At 41.4% G+C, this 26,212-nt stretch overlaps 1 protein-coding gene across 1 annotated transcript in view; it reads left to right on the top strand.

Annotated features, from left to right (window-relative positions):
• The first annotated feature begins 76 nt into the window (after positions 1 to 76).
• The window catches only part of ip6k2b (inositol hexakisphosphate kinase 2b), a 36,493-nt gene continuing 10,357 nt past the window's right edge, over positions 77 to 26,212 (top strand). The window contains exon 1 of the mRNA XM_084349523.1: positions 77 to 163. The gene's annotated coding sequence lies outside the window, so the exon portion shown is untranslated. The remainder of the gene's footprint in view (positions 164 to 26,212) is intronic.

A 26,212-nucleotide genomic window follows, 5' to 3' on the forward strand; every position in this document is an offset into this window, starting at 1 on the left:
GGCCTGTCCCCACTGTGCTCAAGCGGATCTGTGACCAGAGCTGTGTAGCTAACGTTTGCTAACAGCTAACACGAAATTAGGTACCACCACGGCTAGCTCTGCTAATGTTAGCACTCGGGCGAAATCATGTCTTTACCATAGAGACGCAGCTCTGGAGCAATTGGTAAGTATACGTTTATATATCTGTACTTATCATTATGAACTGATTGAACATCAGACCGATATATGCGCCGAAATAGCTCAGTTGGGAGAGCGTTAGACTGAAGATCTAAAGGTCCCTGGTTCGATCCCGGGTTTCGGCAGCGATGGTTGATCCTTTTTCACGTTTCTGTGAAAACACGGTGACCATGCTACATTGCTAATTAGCACAACTAACATGTCTAAAAACCGAACCTTTTGGTTTGAAATGACATCTTAACATTCTACCACATAATCTTATACGACAAGAAATAAACATTTATCGCTACAGAAACATGCACGACAATGGAAAAGTGCTGCATAACCCATAAAACCCCATATTTTAAGTTTTACCTAGCTTGAAGTCCGTACGTGCAGCTGTTGTAGTAAGCTAAAGTTTGAGAATCGAAGATAAATAAGTGTTGTGGTCGAGTTAAAGTAACGTTTAAGTGCGTTTACCGTATTGTTAACATTTTAACATAACGTTTTATATTGGTGTTGCAAGTATATTTGTTGTCAAGTGATTAGAAGTTTTAAATTTCACAAAGGCGTTTCTTAAATCGTGATTTGTTTCATTTGCATCACAGGGAACTGGGACTTATAAACTTTTATGATTTGCATTAATTTTTTTAATACAAAAACTACAGCGTGGCCTTCTGAAATGTTTAGTAGTATAAAGCAGGAAATACTAGCTATAGTAATGTAAAAGTCCCTCATGCATCTACTAATTCTACTCTTCCGTCAGATATTTGGGTTTATAGTTCATCTATTCTTGTGATCAGTATGTAACAGTTTGCCTGATATCACAGTAAGCATGTATACATACCAACATGGAGTCAGGTGTGCACATGAAATTAAAAGGAAACCAGTTGCCATGGACTGTCACCAGGGGGCGATGTTGTCCAATAAATCGTAACACTGCAGCTCTTCATTTAAGATGAAAAACAACCAAGTCTGCAGTTCATAGGAAGTTTAAACAGAAATACAGCTGTTGCTCAAACCTAATTGTGATATTTTATGGGGATTGACATGCTTTTAATACGGTTGAATGGACAGCCAAAGCTGCATAATATTTTTGTACAACACCTTCTGACCGTGAAAATTTACAATTGGATTTTCTTGACTATTAATTTACTGTTTCCAAGCTATCTGTGTATCCGTTGTTTGAGAAGGACTAGTGCTTGGAGCTACGTTAAATATGTGTAGAATTGAAAACCGGGATTGAACATCATATGTTTGAACTTCAAGAGGAGACTGTGGCATGATATGATAATATCTTTGTATTATCCAGCTTACTCCTATTTGACCACATTTTTAAACCTTTATTGAAGAGAGTGTCACTGAGTGCAGTGCTCTCTTCTCCAAGATCAGCACAGTTAGACATCACACCTGGAAGCAGCTCAGTATAACCACAGTCTGATCTACTGGCCACTGAGCTTCAGCTCCCCTGAAGGTGCTAATGAGGGAGGGGTTTTAACTTTCCCTAACTGTCTGTCCAGGAGATTGTATCAGCGACCCTCTGGTCCAAAACTCGCTTCTCTATACTTTAGGCCACCACTGACTGATGTGGTGTGTAACCCTCAGGACATCACTGGATTTTCAGCATCTTCAGGCATTTTTCTACACCCACACTGGAGTTTCTCAGTTTGTTGAGAACAATGCACTGGGAGAACTGGGTGTGTTGTCACAGAGATCTGTTGCAAAAAGTAGTATAGTGCAACTATATATATACACTAATATATAGATATTATATTGTTATCATGATACGAGAGTAGATATCATCTTAGATTTTGGATATTGTTGTATCATGATATGGAAAATGTTTTGTCTTTTCTTGGTTTTAAAATATAAATATAGAAGTCCTTTGGAAGAGATTTCAAAATATCTATATATATTTTGTGTATCGTGATGAAGTGTTATTTTAAGGCCATATCGCCCAGCCCCAGTGCAACTAGACAGTTGATCCTGGCTCGTGTTTTTGCTGTACATTGTAACCTCATACTTCAAGGCATATTGGAGTAATGTTTAAAACATCACTCAATTTGGTTGCACTTGCACACACCAGGTATAATATCTTGTTGCATGGTGCTAATTAACCACTTATCTAGTTAAAAAAAATGCTTCTCCTGTGATAACTCTCCAGAACTGTACAATCCCACGTTAAAAGACGATAAACCTGCTGTGTCATAATATTTGATAACCCTTTAAATGGGACGCCCTGATTTATATTTCGTCTTCTGCTCTGCAGTGACTTGCCCGACGCCAACGCAGCCTCTTGCTTTGTTGTGCCATCAACTTGTCGGTTTAAAGGCGCACTCATCCCAGCAGGTTTACACAAATGTGTGTCTCACACGACTCCCATGTGATCTCCCTGACTCCTGTGTGACGTCATGGCATAAATAACTCACACAGGTTAAATGCTGGGAATTCACCACCACTCGCTACTACCAGGGAAACCTTTGGGATAAGTAGCAACATGTTTATGAATCTTAAAATTGACTTTTTTCCATTGTTGGGGCAGTTTCTGGTTCAAAATGGATTTATATGAAAATAGTTGTGGTTGTCTTCAGTTGTGTGAAAGTGTGTGTGTAATTGTATACAGAGCTCAAATTGCTATACAAAAGCCAAGATCAGATTGTGTATTATTTAACTTGCTATCATATCCCTCAATTCACACATATTTCTAATGACACATTCCTGGTCAGCAGCAACCTGACACTGCTCTGACACTCAGTACCTCTCTCTAATTACCACGGTACTCTGTCTACAGCAGTTATCTTGCTCTCTCATTACTGCTTTACACAAGTTTTGATTTTACACCATAGCTTTGTTGTGGTTTTATAAGTCGTGTAAATCTTGCAAACTCATCAAAGAAACAAAGTAATTTTTCCAACTTTCCCAACTTTAATCACAACCTAAACACTACAGAGGACATGCTCTTCCACCACGTGTGTCTGTGTATTTTGACCTCTGTACAGACAAATTGACTTTTGTGCAGTAAATTTGATCTATCTCTGAACATTCGTCTTCACTCCTCTTTTGGCATTTTATTACTGTTTCTTTGCCTGTGACAGTTCACATGTTAAAATGCCACTCCTAAGTTTATTTATACTCACACCTTTCCAAGTAAAGGCTGAACCCGTTGAACTCTGAATACGACACGTGACATGTTAATTTTGTGTGTGTGTCGGTGGTTTCTTGAAGCAGACAGGAGTATGTGTTTGAACTTGCCTTTGATAAGCAGAAGTTATTTACGTACATCTGTTGGTCTATATTTAACACTATATGCAGGGGTTTTCCTCAAAAGATAAAAAGGAAAAATATCAAATTCATAACTCAGCACAATTATTATGTATCAGGAAACATGTTAGTAGTATCCTGTGAAAAGAAATGTGCCGATGTAAAGAAAGGGAATACAGACAAAGTTAAAGGACTAGATATTTGAGAACATTTTTGTGAGTTGTCAAAGTATAGTCCATACGTGTAACTGTAGTGTTATTATGTAACAGACGGCGACCACATGGTACAAGGCAGTGGTTGCGAAAGTCTGGCAGTTTTCCTAAAACATGATGTTCTTTCACAGTCAAGCAACATGTAAAAAAAAAAAAAAAGAAGCATGTTCTGCGGTATTGTAACTTATAATTATTTGAATGTTGCGCTGACATTTGGGGATAAAGTCATGTGGTCTGGTAACTGCATTACCTGGAATTAGTCTGGATTTAGTAGTCGTCTTGTGAGTTTAGCAGGATTTATGATTCAGATACAACTCACCTGTTTCACATGACTTTGACACTCTTTGGTCAGGCAGAGATTTTGAAACAACTATGTGTTAATGTTTTTGTATGTGTGTGTGGATGTAAAGTAATAAGATAATGATTTGTGATCTTGTATTATTTGTAGGACTGTGACCAAAATCTCTACCTACAAAACACCAAAACAACCATTCTACAATCCACAATACAATGCTGCACATTTTATAGATGTCAGTCTTGTGCCTGTGAGTGTCTGTAATCTAAATGTACTTTCATAACAGAGTGTTTATTGGCAGCAGTGAATGAGTGACAGCAGCCATTTTGACTTGTTGTAGCAAGTAAAGCAACTCATTATATTACTGATGGCTCAGCCACACGTGTGTATGGTCACATTTGCTTGAAATTAAAGAAGCACGTCAGCAAATTTGCGTCCTAGCTCCCTGTGGAGTTCAACTTTGCTGAACTTTGATGCAAATTTCACCTCGATAGGCGACGGTCATTCACCTGCATTTGCAAGTTCATGTGTGACTGCTCCCTTAGTTCCTCAGTATGTAGTTCCATCAAGCATGAGCCAGCATGCAAAGCAATACCAGGCTGTGGAAATGCAACACCTAAACTGAATACAGGTGATTGTGAATTCATGTTATTATTTGCTCCTGTGCTTTTCCCTCTGCAACAATTTGCCGCTTTGCTGGTCAGAAGGCCTCTCGTGTTCTCTCGTTTGAGTCTTCCATCTGCCCAGTGTTATGATTAAGACATGAGACGACTCAGATGTCCTAGACTCAGCAGTTACATTGAGTTTGTGCGTCAGCGTTTCCCACAAAGAACAGGATGAGTGCTTTGTTTTGCCGTATAGATACTCAAACTTGCCCCACTTCCTGTATTTACCCAGCCCACTCCCCAATGCACTTCCTCTTTTCAGACCTCAGCTCACACTTCTGCAGTCTTCAGTTGCCTTCAGTGTACTCGTCTAAAGAAGTCACACATGGTCATTGAACTCTGGTAGGAAACAGGATGACCGGCGCCCTCAGAGTAATTCATGAACTGAAGTCAGAGAAAGTGAGAGACAGGCGCACAAAAAGAACCACAGACAGATATTGTTGCTTTCAAACGTGCTGTCATTGAGTGCAGACTGTGGTCCCTCTATTAGTTACAGGCCTGGTGCCAAATACACAAAGACCAGTGTGGTTCGCTGATGTCAGGAGAGAATAAGGCCTGTCTACCTGTGTCAGTCCCACCTGTTTCAGTCCTACCTGTCCCAGTCGGCTTACAATCAGCTACTGTGCCATGATACAATTTGAGATTGTGTTTGAGTTGAGTTGACCAGCTGACCAGTTTTTTTGTCGCACTGAACATTGGCTTTAATAAATGGTATTTGATCACTTTTATTTAGTGAATAGTTGTCATGTTTTGTGAGGGAATGACATGTTCAAAATGCACAGCTCAAAGTACCACACGTTTCAGCAACATTTAAAATACAATTTGGTGATAGAATAATGTGGTTAATGGTTTCAAATGGCTCCGGTATTTTTATGGACAATTAGAGAAAAGATTACGCTAAATTTTGAGTGTTTCGTCACTTTAAGACGAGTCGAGTGTAGTCTAAGTTTATACTTTTGTTTAAACGTCAGGGAAATAAGTCATTAGGCACGTTGATATCTCACATGGAAAATCACATGAATGAACAAAAGAGAGGTAACACTGAAGGCCTGCCTAATGGGGTTATCGATCCAGGCTAGGAGCATGTGATTGTTAGCGATTTGTCTTTCTTTGGTCCAACAGTTTAAAACCAATCTATTCTCACCCAATCTTTATGTTCTCTCTACCAAGTATGCCTTGTTCATGATTTACTCTAACAATCCAAAATGTATGTTAAACATTTAACACTTTATAAGCCAGACAGTAAAGTTTGACTTATTATGGCAGCAACAGGTTGAGTTTGACCCTCAAATATAATTCCTAGCTTCATGAGTTTAGTTGTAATTTAGTTTGATGCACTTTTCCCTGATATGAAATGGTGCCAAATCTTTCGTAAGTTCATTGTTATTTAACCATTTGATTGAGACCCAAATCTTCTTTCACACTATGGCGGAAGAATCCATTTGGTTTATTTTACAAACCAAAAGCACTTGAGCCAATATTATCAGGTTCTTCAGGGCCGTGAAAGCTGACAATGGGTACAGTTGGTCCATTGTTAAAAGATTTGTTTCTTTCACATATATGCGGTAGATGAGAAGACATGGGGGTGGCATGGGAGTGCTTGGTGTTCTTCCAACCATTTTCTTCTGTTATATTCTCAGCCAGACAGACACAAGAATGAAAGAGGAATCTGTTGTTTGTATGCAGAACAGTACATCAGGGCAAAACAAACTAAATCAAGTTTATCCTCTAATTCTGCTTTCCCTTTCATTTCCCTTGAATTAACCAGTTTCAGTCAGGTTTTCAAAAGAGTGCTGTTCTTTCCATCACCTCAGTGTTAGACCTGTGCCTTGGAAAGGTGCCCAAGAATGTAATTGATGTGGAAAACAGCAGGAAGTTCAGAGCATTCAGGAACGCTATCACAGATTAGATCAAATGTTTCCTGTCAGCAACAAACAATGAAGTGAAAGGTGTAGTAAAGGTTTGTTTGGAGTAGAGCAGCAGCTCCTATTCTCCTGTTGTCATCTCAGCATAAAGCACAAAGTATAAAATATTAGCTCCAATTTCCCCCAGTGTTATCAGGATATACGGTGCACAAGCTAAACTTTGGATTAATAATCTTAATCAACAGACTGACTGAGGACCACTTAAATCAAAGGACTCTGGAGCTGTTTGTAGGAGCTGTTTGTAGACAGTGTGTCCAAACCTTTGCATTTTTTTGGTCTAGACATGGATTCACTTTAAGAATGATAAATGTCCTTCTTGTAATATGGAGCGACATGTAACACGTCTGGAAAGCTGGGAAGATGCCTGGAAATTTGGTTTGAAATCTAGCAGCTGATCCACTGTCTGTGTGTCATGAAATAAGACTACAGAAACAGAGATGTGCTTTGGTAGAAAACATTTATCGGCATGTCTCTGCTCTCTTATTTTTCCAGTTGCTGATGGACAGCAGTTGTAATATAATCCATTGAGGGACATGCCACAGTGGTACAGACTCTACTGAGAAGGACTTGCAGTACTAGGCCTTCTAAATGAGGCTAAGAATTCCCATTGACCAGTGGGCTGGAGAGTCTTTATTTATAGCCTGGGAATGACCCGTAAAAGAGGTGCTTGCATGAGGGGCTGCTGCAATATGTTGGGGGGGTTACCATCACCGTGACCCCTGGATCAAAGTGTCCCTGACGAAACTGTGCTCGGATCAAGAGTGCGCAACAAGGGTGTTGGCTGAGTCTTACTCAGCACTGACTCCAGCGAAAAGAAAATGATTTCCAAAGCCCTCCCGGTGCTGCGTATTATTTGACAAAACATAGATAAACGGTTGATGATTCCTGTAAGTCCTCTGATGATAGGGAAGCTGGTCCAGCCGAAGCTCAATGATACTCCAACTCTGATGTTTCAGGGATTCATCGAGACGGGTGTCATCTGTTAAACACCTGCGGTCAGCAGGGAGTCACTGGTGACATTAAGTGTGGTTGGACAGTCAGCTCAGCAGATATGAGGTTTCATAAACACCAGGTAAAGCAACCACATCTTTGCAAGCCTACCAATCATCCTCCGCCCCGTGTGTGTTTATGTAGACCTAATGTCATATATTCACTGGCCCTGCCCGCTGTTTACACACATCAGATAGCTTCTTCAGCCAGGGAGAGTTGGCTGAGAGCTCAGAGAGCAGCAGTCGTAGATGGTAATGATTCTTCTGATTAAACATCTGTCTGAGAAAACCCATCGGCTGTGGTCTGACGACGATTTAGCCTCCGGGTCCAACGACCATTGTTTCGGGTATTTCAGTGTAGCCAGAGGATATCTGGGCCAAGACTTCATCTAGCATGCACCAGTCATTGCTTACAGTCTGATTAGCAACGTTGAGAGACGTGGATGACCAGATCGTTTCACAAGAAACCAGTTTGTATGAATTTTGGAGTTGTGAAGTAACCAAAGGTAAACCTTTGCCAACGTCAGTGTGACTTAGAATACAGTCATTAGTTGTGTGGTATGGTGACAAAAACCCAGCTCCTGCCAAACATCATAATATCAACATCCGCACTGTGTGAAAACCCAGATTTTTTTTTCTAACGAAAACTTAACGTCTGTCCAACGTCAGAGTCCAATGTCCTACTGACATCTGGTGGCAGCTGGGTTTTGCTCTTCACGTGGAGTGTTTACCTGCATGAAACCAAAGTCCACTCAAACGTGATTGGTCAGTTGAAGTACTCTGCTAAAACCAGAAACCAGAACACTTCCGACACCAAAATCTTTGCCCCATTCACAGATATCTGTTAATAGAGCAACAGGAAATAGACTCTACAAGTTTGCAATTGTATATTTAGAAACTCCAGGTTCAACATTTTGCAATATCTCAGCTGCTCTGTGAACATTGTTTGATTTTGTGCTTCCGTTTTCAAGTTGGCAAAACATCAACTCCCGCCTTTAAAATTCCTGCGCCAATTTCTTCTATTAGCATTTTGACTGAGGGATAGATCTTGATCCATTTTCTTTTAAAATGACTACCCTCTGCTGAGATCACTAATTGACATCAGCAATGCCCCAGTTATCAGGGTAATTGTCACACCCTCAAGGTCCTCTCGTCTGTCGCACGTGTTGAAAACTGAGGTCAGAGTGAGATGAGATCATTTCACTCTATTCTTACCGTTTCTCTCGGGAACCTCAAAACAAGTCTATTGGGCCGGTATTATTATCTCTCTGAACTCATTCCATCTTTCTCTCACTTACAGACAGTAGTAGTACACGGGCTCATTGATCGTATGAGGTGCTCTGCGGTGTTGAGTGGCCTGGTGGATCCATTGAGCCATCACACATCAGAGGTTGCCTGGTGTTAGGTTACCACATCCCTGCTTCAAGGTGAAGAGGTTTCAGATGAATAAGTGAAGCGCTCAGGCCCTGCGGAGTCCCGACACACACTATCATGTAACACCTGCAGCACAACAGCTACTGTAGCAGTCTGAGAAGCCTTTGTGCTGTATGTACCCAGCTGTGATTTTTAAGTTTGATATAAACATGTTTTTAGCTATATAGCAATCACAGCCCTGAGAGTAAAACAATTATTTCTGCCTACCTAAAGAGGTAAGAAAATATAAATTGAATAGTCTAGCTTTCATGTGTAAACTTTGAAACACATTTTTATTAACTAAAAGACATATGTCTATATGATAATGTTTTGGATTATATCTCTCAGAATCACAAATTTAGTCATGATGTCCCTCGAAGTGTAGGCCGGCACAGAAGAAATTAGTTTTACATACCAAGACACAAAAGATCCCTGCAGGTCGCTGAACCCACCTCCCGCTGTTAAAGAGAGAAGGAGGGAGACGACATGTGACAGAGGTCCCAAATTCAATTCAAGCTCAGTACATCACAGGTGGAAATCTAATGGACTCTTAAGAATACAACGGGTTTACCATTATAGTTTTTATCTTTTAAACTCAGCCAGTTCATTATCATTATCTTTGAGTATTTCAGCATTAGACAGCCTTTCATAATCTTATACATAATTATCCCATTCAAAGAATCTTTCAGCCTCCTCAGTACAGAGAATAGATATTACTCATCCTCTGCAAGCGCTCTGTCCTCGTTGTTCTTTCTCAAGCCTGTAATTCTGTAAAGAATCAATGGCTCCCTCAGTGTGTTTGCTGGGAGCTTTCTGCTCTACTGTGCAGACAAGGATCAGTTTCCCTGAATCTTATGTAAGCTAAAGATCTATGTGCAGCTCTTGTCAACAGTGTTACTGACCCTATGCTTGTGCTTACGTTTGCTCCTCGTGGTGATCCTTGCTGGAGCTCCAGCTGAGCTCTGCTGACACACCGGCTCTCCACAGGAGATGAATGGCGGCTAGAAAGAGCTGTCCATGCATGTGAGCAAAAACAAAAAAAAAAAGCCTGCAAAGGCATCAGCACTTCACAGATATGCACATTTTAGCAAACTCAAACCATTTTTTTTTTTTCATTTAATAGATTAAGTTAATTAATGCAACACACAGTGTATTTGAGGCCGTCGAAAGTAAGGAGAAGTTTGGTGTTGACTTTGGCTGGTGACAGCATATCTGACATCTGACATCTCACTTTTCACCTCCATCTTGCATAAGACAGCATAGAGGGAATGCCCTGCTGGCCTCTGTGGGTCTGAGTTTGCTCTTTGGGGGGAAGGTGTGGCATGGAGAGAATGAAGGAGGAAGGGACACAGACGTAACGATTGGAAAGAGGAGATGGAGACATATGTATGCATGTGTAAAAACAGAAACTTTTGCTGACTCCTCTGTCTTCAGACTAGGGTACATTTGAAAAAACTATGTCAACCATGTCAGAAGGCCAAAAGGGTTGATCGCTGTTCCAGATGGTCACACTATATTTTCAGAAAGTCTTTCCTGGATGGCATTCATAGAGTTGAAACCCTGCTTGCTTTCTCACCTTCTTGGTTGTATTGATGTCAGATTGTCAGTTATGACAAGTTACAGAAATTGTCAGATGCAGCTTCTCCAATTCCGATGTCAGAAAGTTGTTGGTGGAGGGAGTTTTAGTGTTCGACCGTCCGCAAAGCACTTCTGTTGGAGTGCGCCAGTGTTTTACTGTGGAAAAAATAACGCGACAAGGTGTCCCATTGACTGTTTTCTTATATTTGTTCTGAGGGGCAGACATTATTTGACATGATCAATTTTATCTCAATCATGACCCACAAACGAAGTTACGAAGTAATTTGTCCCGAAGGCATAGCCGTATACTTGGCTACATCACTCTATTGGTTTGTTCACATAGCATTGATCTGTTTGTCAGTGAGTTTATGTAAAGTTTGGAAACAGAAGTAAGAGGACATTTATACCTGAAAAGTAGATTGTGAATGCCTTCATGACCGATCACAATCTTAAGTCATCAGATCGCCCACCCCACCTCCTCCAGATCGTCGCCCTGATGATCAGAAAACCCTTGCAGACATTATGTAATATCCTTGTGGAGGATCGCTTCTTGCATCCTCAGTGTTTGCATCAGTGTATAGGTATGTGTGTGTTCACTGACTTGGGACATTGGGTATCTTACATGGGGGCACGGGTGGAAAATGTTATAAGAAATGTAAGGAGCAAAGTGGTTGCAAACTCGTATGGGTTCTGTCTCAACTCTCCATTCCTCTCTGGCTATATTTAAGCTGTTCTCGTTAACAGCAAATGTGTCCTCTTATGCTCTGGCACAGGCTGTGATTTACCTCTCTTTCTCTCCAACAAAAAGGCCGGGCTGTTTTTAGCTTTGTCTCTGAAGGCTACCTCCACCATCCCTCCCTCCATGTTGCAAGGCCTCGGAGGATTTCTGGGTTGCTCCTTTTCATTTTTTCCGCTTCAAACTTTATCTGATACTTCACCTTTCACTCAGGGAGGCTTGCCCTAGTTCCCAGCTCTTTTTCTGGCAGAACATTTTTTTGAAGACTGCCCCATCAGGGAGAATAGGTGGGAAATACGGATTAGGTTATAAAATCTCCTGACTTCTCATTATGTCATTATATCATACCAGTGCAGCTCCTGCTGGCATGATTAACTCCCCACTTGACTCGTCTCCTCGAGCCCTGCCACTTTCGTGTTCCTGACATCACGAGGCAATTGGACACTGCGTTCATTTTGGAGTTTGTGTTGACATTTGTTTTCACAGTGTAAGCTGTCCTCTTTTCTGGCAGTGCCCTCCGTCTGCTGCCATAGAGTTCTCACCCAGTCTGTGTTCTCAGAGGAGAAAGCCAAATGCCCTTTGCTGCCTGCCAGTCAAACGGCTTTACATCCCTTCCATTTTGTCCTGTCTTTTCATTGTTCTTTCTGTCCTCCTTTTGTCTGATCCCATTCTTGATCTCTGTGATTTACCGCTGGTAGTCATGATGGTGGGCTCTGGGGTCAGTGTTACGCAACCCCGGGGATTAATCCATGGGACAAATTGAGTCAGACAGGCTGAAACTTCTGGAGGCTGAAGATACATTCCTATAGAGCTGGTTAGAGGAAAGGATACTCTTCATTCTTCATGGCAGAAGTTAATAGGTTGAGGATATGTTTAAGGGAGGGTCTGACATAAGGTTGCATTATTTGTTCCTTGTAAATAATTTCTTTAATAACTGATATTTAAGCCTTTTACAATACAGCTGGAGCTGACTGATATTGATTTTTGGAGCTGATGCCATTACCGATCTCAGGGAATAATTTTTCAATATATCAGCCAAAATATGCACACATTTTTTCAGTGGTCCCTCAAATGTGGAAAGATATGTAATGGAGGAAGGATATTTTACAATTTAACAATAAACTTTGTTGTGTAACATGACGACACTGCAAACTGAAACAGTTAATATCATTGGGAATTTAATGATTCTAAGTTACCCCCACCGCACATCAGACAACATATAGGCCGATGTGATATATCTGTGATTGGCCAATATTGACCAACCAATATATCAGTGAAGCACTAACTAACCACAACCTGTCCAGACCTTCCTCCTCCTCTCTTTTGGTTTGTTCTTGGCAGTGCCCCTTAGCTTGTGCATACAAGGACAGATGAGTTGCCCCTGTGGCAGAGGCTTACTCTGGCCCAGGTCCCAGGACCCTCGGGATTCCCATAAAACCCTCTGTCACTAAGGCTCACTGGGTCTAGTTTCCTTTGGCACCAGAAGGTGACAGAAAGAGAGCAACGAATGATAGAGGGATTAACGGAGGATTGGCTGAGCCTTTTCTCACACACATCCATGCTGGTGTTGGTGCTGTTACCCTGGATGGATCGCATATATGTCAAACATGCTTAATAATGTTATATCAACCTGCTGCCAATGCTCTACTCATCCGTAGTGTTGGCCAGCACCTCTAACCGCATTCCCTGATATAATACAAGCTGGGCTTGATGCCAAGTCATTATGCCAACATTTCCAATCCAATTTTGAGTGGGTTTTATGTTACTCTGTATCCCCTGGATCACTAACTCAACTTTATGCTGCCATATTCACAAAGTACACTCACTGCAAAACCATCATTAACCAGTCCATCATCAGGTCCTAGTGTTGTCTATAATAAGTCAAATAAGCCACTAGGGGTAAACTGTTTTAGGGGTTTCCAACAAAAACTGTGTTTAAAGAGCATTCTCTGTGGACTAGTGTTATTAACTGAGAAAGAAATGTGACTTGTAGTTATAGTTCAGGGGCCTCATTAAAGAAACATTTTAAGTCATAAATCCTAATGTAGAATAGCTTTTACAGAACCAGAACCTTCCTAACTGAAGAATTTGCCAGTTAGGAAGCCTAAATTAGGATGGCATAGATCCTGTCCTTAATTCAAAATAACTGCCAAAAATAGCAGCACCACTGTTGTTAGGTCAGTTGAGGGAACAATGTGAACACCAAAACAATGTGGCTACTCAACTGTTGATGAAGCTAAGCCTGATGTTAGCTTGTTGGAGAAGCTAACATTGATGTTGGCCTGTTGGAAAGCTAACACTGTTGTTAGCTTTAAATGTCCTGGACCATCTCCTCCACCGACACACATCATAGCTAAAATTCAAAGCCCACTTTACTTGTACATTATGGATGAATTCGGCAACCAAATTGAGTGTTTTGCCACCTAGCAAGGCCACCATTACTGTGTGCTTTGGATTTCTTTAGATACAAGGTCTGAGATAGGATAGGACACAGCCATGAGTTTAAGAATTTCTTCTGTAATCGGAAGATTAGATTTTTCCTATCTTTGAAACTTTCTGTTAGTAAAGATAGGACAAGCAGTAAGGATTTTCTTTCTTTAATGTGGCCCGTATATAATTATAGGTGACTAAATGAGTATGTATGTGCCTGTGTGTAAGTGCTGGGATGTCGTTGCAGAGGTCTGAACAGTCCTCATAGCAGGTAAATGATGTCATCTCACACATCACTTGTGACGCAGGCCAGTGATCTGTGGTGTAGTAAAGCACACACACACATCTTCACTATCCCTCTCCCTCACCGCCATCAACAGCATCATCATTCTCACGCTGTCCCAACAGACTGCAGCAAAAACCTGCCCCAGTCATTTACCCACTAAATGACCTCAGCTGCAGCCATTACCACGTTACCACAGAAGCCCACTGTCGCACCGTCATCAGAGTGCCATTAACACATTTGCAGTCACCTCCTCCACTTTCACACCCAAAATGCTGCAGGATCTGACTGTGGCAATGATTGCTGGAAACCACTCGTTAACAGCTAAACTATCCACTGCTGAGAATTAACGCACTTCCTCCAGTTGGACTCTGTCATGATGCGCCATTTTATGTTATTACAATCATTTGTAGTGGTGGTCACATTCACCATACCTCCTGAAGAGAGGCTTGAGGAGATGTGAGCAGAAAGCCTGTCTTTTTTTCTCATAATGGCCTTCAGGGACTCTTTACTTCATTTTACAGTCATTTTAGTGGAAATAGTTTCTGTCTCAATTCATTTGGGCAAAATGTATGCCCAGTTTCCTGGAATGTATGAAACGAAATGACGTGAGGAAGCGAGGAAGCAATAAAAGGAACAATGGCTTTTCTAAACTCATTCCATGTAATTGATCAGACTAACAAAGAGAAAGCAATACGATTGATTTAAAGGAAAATTCAGTCATTGTCTACTCTCCCTCATGCGGATGGAAAGTCAGGTAAAGTTTTGTAGTCCACAAAACATTTCTGGAGCTTCACAGCAAAACAGCGTTGCAGCAGACGTAGAAAAACAACTGAATAAGAAACATTAAATGGCTTTTTGCAGCTCGTCTCGTGTAATCCATGTCACCAGATGCCCGGAATCCCCATTTGATTTGAAAAGACGCTTATTTAAACCCTCAACACTTGGTCAAGCTTGTGCACCCGCTTCAGCTGGAGTGCGTGCTAAAGCTTTTCACCAAAGAAGAAAATGGTTTAAATAACGTCTTTTCAAACCAATTTCAGATATTGGGGCTTCTGGAGACTTGGACTACGCCAGATGAGCTGTATGGAGCCATTTTTTATGTTTTTGTTTTTTTTGTTGTTGCTTTTTTACGTATTATCACAAATCCCCATCTACTTCAGTTGTTTAGGTGAATTCTGCAACGCTGCTTTGCTGTGAAGCTCCAGAAATGTTTTGTGGACTACAAAACTTCCCCTGACTTTCCATCTGAGTAGACTTTGACTCAGTTTTCATTTTTGAGTGAACTTATCCTTTAATTGTACTGGTTCTTACTTATTTGACTTGTGTAATATCTTAAATGAATTCTGCCGTTAGGGTTAAGGCAACACTATTGTACTAACGCTAATACATGTATGGATATAATGTTAATACAGCCAATTGGTTCTGATTCATAATATTTATCGATGTATCAGTAAATTAACAATTTAAAATAATTTGTACACATCCGTCTCCTCAGTGTGTTTTGGGGGGGCTCTCCATCTCAGCTGCGTCTGTGTCTTTATGTCAGTCTAGTATTTTTCCACTGAATTCATGGAGGCAGATGAGGTGGCGACTCCTTCATCACAATGGCTCAGGTTTTTTCTTTTTTTTTTAGGTTTGTGTTAAGTAGCATTTCACCCTTCATCCCACCTCCTTCCTTCTCATCTTCCTTTACGCCATCACTCTGAGCACTGCAGCGCTCGCCGTGCTCGGAAAATTCCACACTGCAGCAAAGAGAGGGGTGGTAGAGAGAGAGAGAAAGAGAGGGAGAGAGAGAAAGAGGTAGGGAAATGCAGGTGGGGTGCAGGAGGGAGTGATGGGATTGGAATATGCTCGAGAGAGTATTCGATCATGTGAGTTTTTCAATATGTTGTAGGAGGAAGAACACGTTTACACTTTGAATGATGCAAACGCTAAGTTAGATGTGTGAGATAAAGCAGAAAGGAGCGGTGTGTGTTCATCTGTAATTAAGAATAAATACATATGCAGATGATGAGGGTCAAATCAATACACAGAAAAATTGAGGAAAACTGAAGCATTGAAAGATTTTTTTAAAGATTTTACCTCCCGAGCATCAACACAGGACATATGGAGGACAGTTATTTCTTAGAGGACATGTAACTGATGATGTGCTATCTATCTATATTATGAGCGATGTAAATATGCTTGAAGAGGAAGGCAGGAGCGGTGTATTTATCTTGAGGCAGTGAGTGATGGAGGGATGGTGAGTTGCAGCTCCTCGGACTTATTAACCTCTGCAGAAACGTGCATACATCATCACGTGCGCTGAGAATAAGCAGAAAAGCACTGCAGTGCCCAAATACTGCTTAGAGCAGGCACCCACTAACACTTAACTCAGAGTTGCGGCTGTAATCCACACTCACACTTCCTTACATATACTGTATTGAAAGGGACACTACGTAAGATGTGGCCAGAATTGTGGTTTAAAACATTAAAAAAATGAACTAACATCAACATAATGTGAGGAGGATGTGAGTAATACATCTATGTGTTGTGTTGCAAAGATGTCTACAGATGTTAGTGTGTTAACCAGCCAGTCCTGTAGTTTGAGCTGGCAGATGTATGGAGCTGCGAGTTTGCGATGTTTCACAAAGTATTCTTAACTTTTACAATAACAACAATAACTGACAATATGAACTCACAAAATGCCAAAACAGGAAATATTCTTACATCTCCTCTCCTTATCAAACAAAAAACTATATTTTTCTCACTCATGCCTAACTAAGACAAGCTTACTTGCCTTGTTAAGTCATGTTAGTGGCCACCTGACAAATATAAATCCAATATTCACTTTTAGCTTTAAGCTCTGGTTTTGGTCTCTACCAACCCCTGAAGGAAATATGTGTTTTTTAGCAGCTACATGTTCCTCTATGCTCACCGGCTAGCCTTTAACTATGTCCGTCTGTTAAGTGTTGAACGGAAACAGCAGGTTTTTAGAGCTTTTTTCGACACACAGCTGTCTGCTGTGACTGAAAATGATGTTGTGAGAGTGGTTAGGGCGAACCAAAACAGTAAAGTTACAGACAAACAGCTGAACAATAAACTGAAACTGCTACAAAGCTCCGTAAAGCCGGAGGGACCTGCAGACTCAGGGGTGATAATTCGCTTTAGGTTCATCACTACGAGCGACATTGTCACATTAAATTCATATCGTCATTTACTTTTTATTGACAAACTCAGACTAGATACCAATGTCACATTGAAACACACTCAGGGCCAAGTGCCACAGAACAGACGTCACAATGTTACAAATCAATCAACCACCCTGAGGGATCTGTTCAATACAGATTGATTCAAAACAACTAGCCTAATACACTATTGATCAACATCACGCACTTTGCGGATGGACTGACAAGTGGCTGGAAAATAAGGAGACTGTGACACGTGAATAGAAGACGGGCGTGCTACTAGCGATCATTATATTCAGTCCACATTTGTAGACACTTCTATTTATAACGAGGTTATGTCCTATGTGCCACTCATTCTGCTTTACAGCAGTGCTGTTTTAGGCCTGATTTAATTTGCAAAGGGTGACTCGTGCTGCAGGGGAGCTGTGCTTTTTGAGTCAGCACTTTCAGACAAATGAATAAACTTTTTGTGATGCTACTGCAGGAACAGAGCAGCATCTATGACTCAGATACACCCTGAAGTAAGACATCTGCAGGCTTATGATGATGATGATCTGAAGCTACAGTACCTTAAAAATGTTCAGTTTTCATAATTTTCAGTTTGAATCATCTTGTTGAAGATTGACTGTTACCTTGCAGGGCAGCTGCATTTGTGTGATCATGAGATCATGTGATCTCACAAATCCATCTTGCCAGACTTCAAGCCATGCATCAGTTGTTGTAAAGAAAGAAGAGAAAAGAACAACACTGAAGTTTTTTCTCGATGGTAAAGATGTTTTCACTCTTCTCCCGGCCGGCTTTGCTAAGAATTTGATTCACCAACTAGTTCTGCTGGTAGTACTGTCCTTCTGTTGATCTGATTGGTTGAATTTAGCCATGTATTTTTCCCTTTCCCTTCCCTTTTCCAAACAGTTTCTGACGGCGCCTTTCCACATGGTTCTGTGTAACAAACCATCTGGTGGTTCAGGTTACCAAAATACTAGCCCTATAAAATACTAAACTAGCTGAAATCCAACATTAGTACGTATGTAACCGTGTGCTTATTTGCATTGTGGAGATGCTGTTCAGCCTCTCGTTTACAGCTGTGAATTATTAAGTTAATTTGTGCTTTGAAACTTGAACAGCTAAGCTCTTGTTCCACATAACCTTCACAAACCAATCTTAGTTTCTGAGTCAGTCTGTCCTTTTTTTTTTCCTTTTGCAGAGATGATCAGTTTCTCAAGAAAGGGAAACATTTGCATGGATATTGATGTCACTGTGTGTTTCTGCATGGCCTCTGATTCATGTCTGGAGTCTAGACTGGGCACGACTTCAAGTCTCTCACATTCCCTCCTATTATAAGTCTAGAGAAGTCTAAGCAAAGTCGTGAGCAGCGTGGGGCTAATGTAGGCACTCATGGACTTTAACTTGTTTACATTTACCCAGAACCCTCGTAAACTCTGAGAACCTGATGTGAAACTAATAAACGTGCAGCTCTGGATCACATCCACACATTGAATCCAATTCTTAGTAATGTAATACCAGGAACTCATTTTGGATTTTGGATCATTAATGTTAGTTTGGGGAATTCGTGATAGCTCTCAAAGCACTCCACTATAACTCTTTTCTGTCAGCAGTCCTGGGAACAAATGAGGCCAAGTCCTCCCTCTTCCTCCTAACTCATACCACAAAGCTCTGGGATGGCATTTTCAAATAGATTGCTGATGTGAACGATATTGCCGGTGAGTTGCTCCAAGTCAACAAAACCATCTGGGCAGTGTATTAAACAACTTAACTGAGGAACAGTGGCTGCACATGGTGGCAGATTGAGAACAAACCTCTTGGTCCTGAGCTGTTACAACTGACCTGTCTTACTGCTGTTGATCAACATCCTGGCCTGAAAGTGAATGCAGCAGCGGGGTCAATAGCAGCCTAATCCAAAGTGCTCCTGACTGTGAGATATTGATGGTTTCTCACCATGATAGCATACATTAGTGGGACTGAAGTGCTGGTTGACTAATTAAAAACAAATGAGACTGGTGTGGCGGTCAGTTTGGTCTTGTCTAAGTTCATAATATAGTGAAAGCTGTGGTCCCCATTGAGCGATCCACATGGCACAGCAGCCTGAGTAAAGTTCGACATTTTGTGAGTTGGCGAGAAAGCTGGATGTATTCCAGGCCTCGCCCGTCTACACAAGTCGATGCTGCAGTATCGGCATTGAACTGGCAGTGAGGAGGCTAACGGGATGTCCTATTTAGGAATACCAACAGGTCTTCCATGCTTACATATTCTGGTAACATTACTGTAGTCATCCTTTAGCTGTTAGCTTACCTCAAAGCTTATTAGTTTTACGCAGCAGTCTAACTTTGCATATTAGTCATTATTGGTATTATTATTATTAATTTTGACCTTCCAGCAAAATGGAAATACTATGTTTTTTGGCAGTAGACTCACAATATATGAGCTACATTCATAAACCGGAAAATGCATTTCCTCCCAAAAATGCTGTGTGAATGCTGAAATGCCAATTGCTGGAAATGCAGAAATTGCCTCGCACTGCCTTAACAACAGACATAATGCCAACAGCTGATCTTGCAGTCCAGTGAACGGACGTGAGCTGTATGATCTAACCACTTAGTCACTGAGCAGGACTGAAATGTGTATTTGTATGGAAGTATCTGTATATAAATGTTGAAAAGAAGTCATAATGTATGAGAGATGTGGAATATTTTAACATATCAAAGCCTTGTAGTGTCTGTCAAACTGGCAAAGAGAATCTGACACAGTTTCCTTAAGAAAAAGCTTTCCAGCAACAGGATTTTAACCACTTAGCCAGAGGTTTTAACAGAGTGTGTTAACTTGTGAAACAGACTCTAACAACTTGACTAGAAACAACCCTGAATGCTGAATCAGCACTCACACCAATAAAGACTTCTGTTCATGGAAGAGCAAATGTTTGCGGACGCTTTTTGCATTTACAACCAATAATAACGGTTGCAATACTAGACACTAACTAGATACTCCATGATTTTATGGTCAGTGTGAAATTGGTTGTGAAAGTATGGCTGCATGTCTCACAGCCTGTACTTTGTCACTAAATGTCATGGGGTTTAAATTAAGTTGGACCCGATTCGCTGGACTGTTGCATAACACAGAGGGAGCACACAGGACTTATGTTCACTCCTTCCCCCCTCATGCACACACACGCCCAGACCACATTTGCACACACCACTGATATGTGAGGGAACTCCGAAAGCCCTTACATCTGCAGACTGAAAACAAAAACACCCTCTCTATGTACAGCCAAGTGGGGAGGAGTCTTGAGTCTGACTTTTAACAGATGATGTTTATCCCACTTTTCCTGGAAGAAGGGAACTGGTGTACAACAACGCGCACTTGACAGTCAGACCATGTCCATGACCTTTGCACCTAAAAAAGGATCAGACTTGCACTTTTTACTCGCCACCGGCAAGTTCTGTGTCAGTGCAAAAAAAAATAAACAAAGCTAGCATTTTATGTCTACTCATTTATCTGAACTGCAGAGACAAGCAGGTGTAGTGTCCCAGATGCAAAAGTAAACCGCCTGAACATCCATTTTCTGCTACGTTTAATCTTGTACAGTGTCTTGTGTATCGCAAAAACTTTAAAAGAGCAGAGGACAGTGATACATTTAGGGATTTTTAGATTTTAGGACACTCTTTAAAGCTCAGTTTAAATGTTTTAACCACCACCAGTGCTTTCATGTGATCCGATGAACTTCAGTTTCATGAAAGTCCTTGATTGGTAAATGTCTCCCTGCTCTGTTTGTTTTGGGCTGTATCGTCAACGTGCACGGGTCTGAGCTCAGACAGAATTTATATTGTGTGTGTGTGTGTGTGTGTGTGCGCATGCATGAAAATCAAAATATTATGGTTCTAGATTTTGGCAGTCTTGGACTCCACGTGACATCCTGTGTAGCACGCGGAGAGCAGGAGGAGTGGTTTTGTTTATATAAATCAGACCTTTTTTTGCCCTCCCTCTGCATGCTTGGGTCATATGGAACCCATTAATGTACAGGGTACTTCGAGCCCTGCACGGCTATAACTCACATCGTGTCATTTTAACTCATTCACTCCATTGCAAACCTACAGATTGTATTCATGAAACTAGATTTGTGAGTTTCAATTCAAAGCTGACAGCTGCTTGTATTTACGAGTCTCCGTTGCTGTCTATTAACGCCCGTGTTTTGAGAAAGCTGCAGGGAAGATACTAGAGATAAAGCTGCACGTTGCACCCTGATGAAGAAAAACTGATGTAGGCCATGAGGTTAGGAAGTTTGTTTTCTTTCTCCCAACATACTCCGCCCACCAAGGTTTTCAGGCATTCAGCACTCTACTGTATGCCCTCTGTCAGTATTGGACTGTATCCAGATGTAAACTCAGCACTGAGTTGTATCTTGTAAAAACAAATTTATACCCCACACTTTGTTAAATGGCTGAATTAGTGCTTATTTCACCACCACCAAACCACAAACTTGTGTTTTGTTGATCTGTTTTGCATAAGGCCTGTGCAGTTTACCTGTGTTGACTGGGTAAAGAAGGACAGTGACCTCTTGGTTTTAAACTTGTGACCACAGTTTGTGTACTGAATGTTCATTTGCATGAAGTTGATTCGCATTTCAATAAGGGATAAAGATGTTTATTTATTCCTCTCAGGGAAGTAGGCTCTGTGATTGAAGCGGCCTGTTTTTAGTATGCATGTGTTGAAAATATTTTTGAGTTTACATCTTGCTTTGATTTATCCCTGAGCTGTGTGTGTGTGTGTGTTTGTTACTCTAGGGGAACTATATGAGTACTGCAGCCGGCTCCTAAATAGCGGAGGCGTTGACAGTTAGTTGGACTGTGGGTACAGTGAGAAGTCACCGAACAAGGATCACTGTGGCGAAAGGTAACTTTGTTTGATTGAAAGAAAAACAAACAGACATGGACAGACTTTCTATATTTTACAATAATCTATAAATATCTATTACATTTTCTTTGAATTAAATATTGGATATTTGAAGTTTATTTTTATTATTATTGTTTGTGTTGTGCTTGTTTTCAGAGGAAAATAAGGTCTTCACAACACTGTCTGAAGCTAGGAAGGTGGCAGGGTCCGCCACATATAAACAAAGTAAAACAGTATCTGTTGTCCTTTTAGGTCAGTTTGTTTATTCAGTTTGTTTAGGCAGAAAAAAGTCAGTCAATGAAGATCTTTCTCCTTTTGATTAAAATGTCATCCCTAAAACTACATAATGCAGCTTTAAAAACATGATTTCAGAATAATTTGGAATGATTTTCCTATAAAGATGAAATTATTTGCAATGAGCTGCAAAGCAGATGTGTGAAAGGCTGCACAAGCTATAGCCGATTCATTCTGGTGCACTTGACCACTTTGACGGGATGTGGACGACGTGAAAGCAGACAGACGGACAGGATGTGGGGCAGCAGGGGGGCGGGGTTGCGGGAGCCTGTCTGAGGCCGAGCACGTGGAAGAGACTTGGTGCGGCGGCTTGGACGGTACCCAAAGGCCACATGCAGTCAGAACCTGCATGGCCACCCAGATCCTGGATAAGGGACATTCAACCTGACCCAATTTTTGGAGAAATCAGAGCTCAGGCATCATGTATCAATGGACAACACCCCACTCTTAGTTTTCTGTTGGAGGTCAGAAGTCAAGGGTGAGTTTGAAGAGGGGGGTGGATAATTTGGCAGGTTGAAGGTGTGTAAAAATGTGTCAGCAGAGCTATAACAGACCACCAGACAGGAGCCGCTGGGGCTATGTATAACCTGAGGCCGTGTGATATGTGTCCTGATGGGACGCTGTGTAAAACAGAATGTGATAACTTGCTAATCCTTTGTTACATATACTCAATTTAAAACAACAAAACAAATGTGTCACCTTATCAACTTGTTTAATTTTTGTAAATATATGCTTATTCTGAATTTGAGCATGTAACATATTTGAAACAAGTTGTGACAGGGCCGACAGAGGACTGGGAATGTTGTGGAATGCTCCAAAAACACATGTTGGAACAGTCTACAGGTAAACAGGTTATTGGTCACACGCGATAGTATAATGATTAGGTATGATCCTCGAATCCTCCTCGTTCACAAGCAAGAATGACATGAGGCTCACCACTTTGTGTACCACATGATCGTATAAACGATATTACTTCATGGCCGCACCTCTTTTTGTAATATTTGCATTTTACCAAGTGTCCCAACTTTTTTGGAATCAACTAATCTGGAATCAATTAAACATCACTCAGTTTGAATATTATGTTCGCCTTACAGTTCTTTCTGGATAGGTAAACCCTGCTTTCCTAAACCAGTCTGCGTCCTGCCCGAACTTACCACAACCCAATGAAACCTCCAATATCTCTTCCCACACTGCTCACATACATGCTGTCCTCTCGGGACTGTTCCCATGGTGATGAGCTAGTGCATCGATCTACTGGGTGTAGAAACTGGGCCAACACACTCAGACACTTGAACACGTTTCACTATTTTCCACACATGCACGTGAGCGATGGCCCCGCACAATAGACAGAAACATGAACTGTGACACTCCCGGCGATTTGTTTGCCAATACACTTCATCTTTTCTCCTCAAAAAGTCCCCATGCCTCACATTACAGTGTAGCATGTCTGTTTACAAACAGAAATCCTGTCGGGGTCCCACCTTGAACAAGAACTGCCCCCTGTGGACTTAAGAGAAGCAGTCAGCTGCTTCCTTTAAAGTGGGTCAGGGTCTCGCTGGTTGTTCACTGACAGGCTGATCGCATGGTATTATCTTCAACAACCTGAGGAGGCTGCGGCGATTTTAAACACTGCAATCAATGGCATCTTGTGACTGCATGCATTTATCCCTGTCAGTTTGTTAGGGGCTTTCCTGCCACGACTACATACACCACCTATAGCTTATGTTGGCACAACGCCAGAAGGTTCTCAACTTTCACTCGTATGCACATGATATGCAGTAGATTTCCAGTTTGTTTCTGCAGTATCAGTGTTTTCAAGTGAACGTGAGTTTGTTATGTCAGATTACGTAGTTGCATTTCCAATTTTGCAACTGCCCATAACCTAGAGGAAGTTGGTTTATGGGGATCATCCAAGCCAATAGCTTCCCCCCTCCGGTCATAGACCACTGTGGCACGTGTTACAATTTAATGAGCTTCAGGAATGCACTTGAGGAATGTGTCAATGCACTTGAAGAATCTGGAGTTAAACTTGTGAGGTTGCTCAGGTGCTCTCCAAAGCCATGGTCTGGGAAAGTAAAGGAAAGCTATCACCAAAGCAGCTGACACATCTAGGCCTACTAGCAACTATGAAATACAAGTTCACATTACCAAATATGCATTAGCTTTCAACTTACCTTGAAGACCAGTGGCATCAAAATAACACACTTTATCTAAAACGTGCTGCCCCTGTTGTTATCACTGTTTTATCGCTCTTCAGCTGCTTTTGTTACCTCCTCCCTGTGTAAACAACACACAATAGGCTAGTATCTGACATACCCTGACTCTTGGCTGTGAGCAGGTTTATTGCCTCAGCCTCAGGTTTCGATAATCACTTGAAAATGTGCGGCATCAATGGAGGAAGTCATATCCTCACTATTATTTGTTTACTTACTGTATATTGCCCTTGCTCACGTTTTACAATTGCATTTACCGTGCAGCCAAACATCCTCATTACTGTCCGAGGGTCATCATGTTTGTTGTATTACTTGTTTTGTTGATGCAAGCACAGCAATCTGCCCTTGTCTGTCTTTTGATTGAAGAATAATAGACAGAAAAAGAGAAATTCCATTGAGAATGTTATTCGTAAAAAACAAGTCTTGACAGTTCAAAAGACATGAGATAAGTGATCGAGATAAATGCTGATACGTTTTTATGATGTTGGAAGATACACCAGAAGACAAACAGGTGCTTTGATTGTCCAGTCATTGTCTCGTGATCAGATGAGCCTTTCTTTCCATTGTAAATAAGGGGAAAGGCATAGGGAATGATGTGGGTGGTGGTGGGGAACGTAGGAGTAAACAAGTCTGTCCTTGACATAGCATTGGTGTCAGAGTGCCAGCAACACTCATCACTATCAACACAGTGAGATTTGCTTGAGCTGCCCGTAGCCTAAATGAAGGAGCATATGGGCCCATCCCCTCTCTGTAGCAGGCTGTCCTACTCGCCCATGTTTCACTTCCTCACGTGTCTAGGAATGAGGGGGAGGGCTTTTGGATTCAGTGGAAAATTGGATGTCAAGTTGGCAGTATAGCACTGTTGTGATTTCCCCCACTCAGGAATTTTGAAGCAGTCCCTGCCTCACAGCCAAATGTTACCCCCAATTTTGGCTGTACTGTGCTGTAACTGTACAGTCCTTCACTCATTATTATCTTGATGGAAAAGAAGTCCATTTAAAGTCCATGACTAGGCCTTGATATTGCCTACAATACTGTAGACCAGTCTGGAACCAAACAGTCTTCATCTTTGAACTGTTTTATTATATCGAACCGAAAAATGCTGCCTGAAAAAACCTCTTCCAACACAGCATAGATCTCACCTTTGTGTCACTTTTCGAAGTTGGTTTTCCAGTCCAGCATCATTGTTGCCCCTTGGGGGCATAGCAACTGTCAAGTACCATTTGGGGTATTTGCCTCAGGAGGCTGAAATGACCCTGTTAGAGCTTTAAACACCTCAAAGAGGTAAACAAGTCAATAGATAACTTTGACAAGCGACACAGAGGTGAGATTTATGAGAGAATGTTTTCAAAAGGTATTTCTTCAGTTTTTCAAGAGAAAACATCTCAAGAATGAAGACCAACTGTTTGCCAAATGTATATAGAAGTTTTTCTTCCCCACCTACATTAAAGAGAATGTCACAGCCGCTTCCCTGAGCTCCTCTATGGGAACCATTGGGACTGTCTCACCCACTGTGTGGGAGACAGTCCCAATCATTCCCATAGAAAACAGACCTAGATTGAGCAGTCATCCATTATACAATATACAGAATAATCCATTTGACAAACTGGGCCAAACCACCAACGGATGAGTGATCGGCGAGAGTGATCCCTAAGCTCATGGTGGTGACATGGCAGAGCGAGATGGC

Source organism: Pagrus pagrus, assembly GCF_965226575.1.
Source record: "Pagrus pagrus genome assembly, chromosome: 3".
NCBI lineage: Eukaryota > Metazoa > Chordata > Actinopteri > Spariformes > Sparidae > Pagrus > Pagrus pagrus.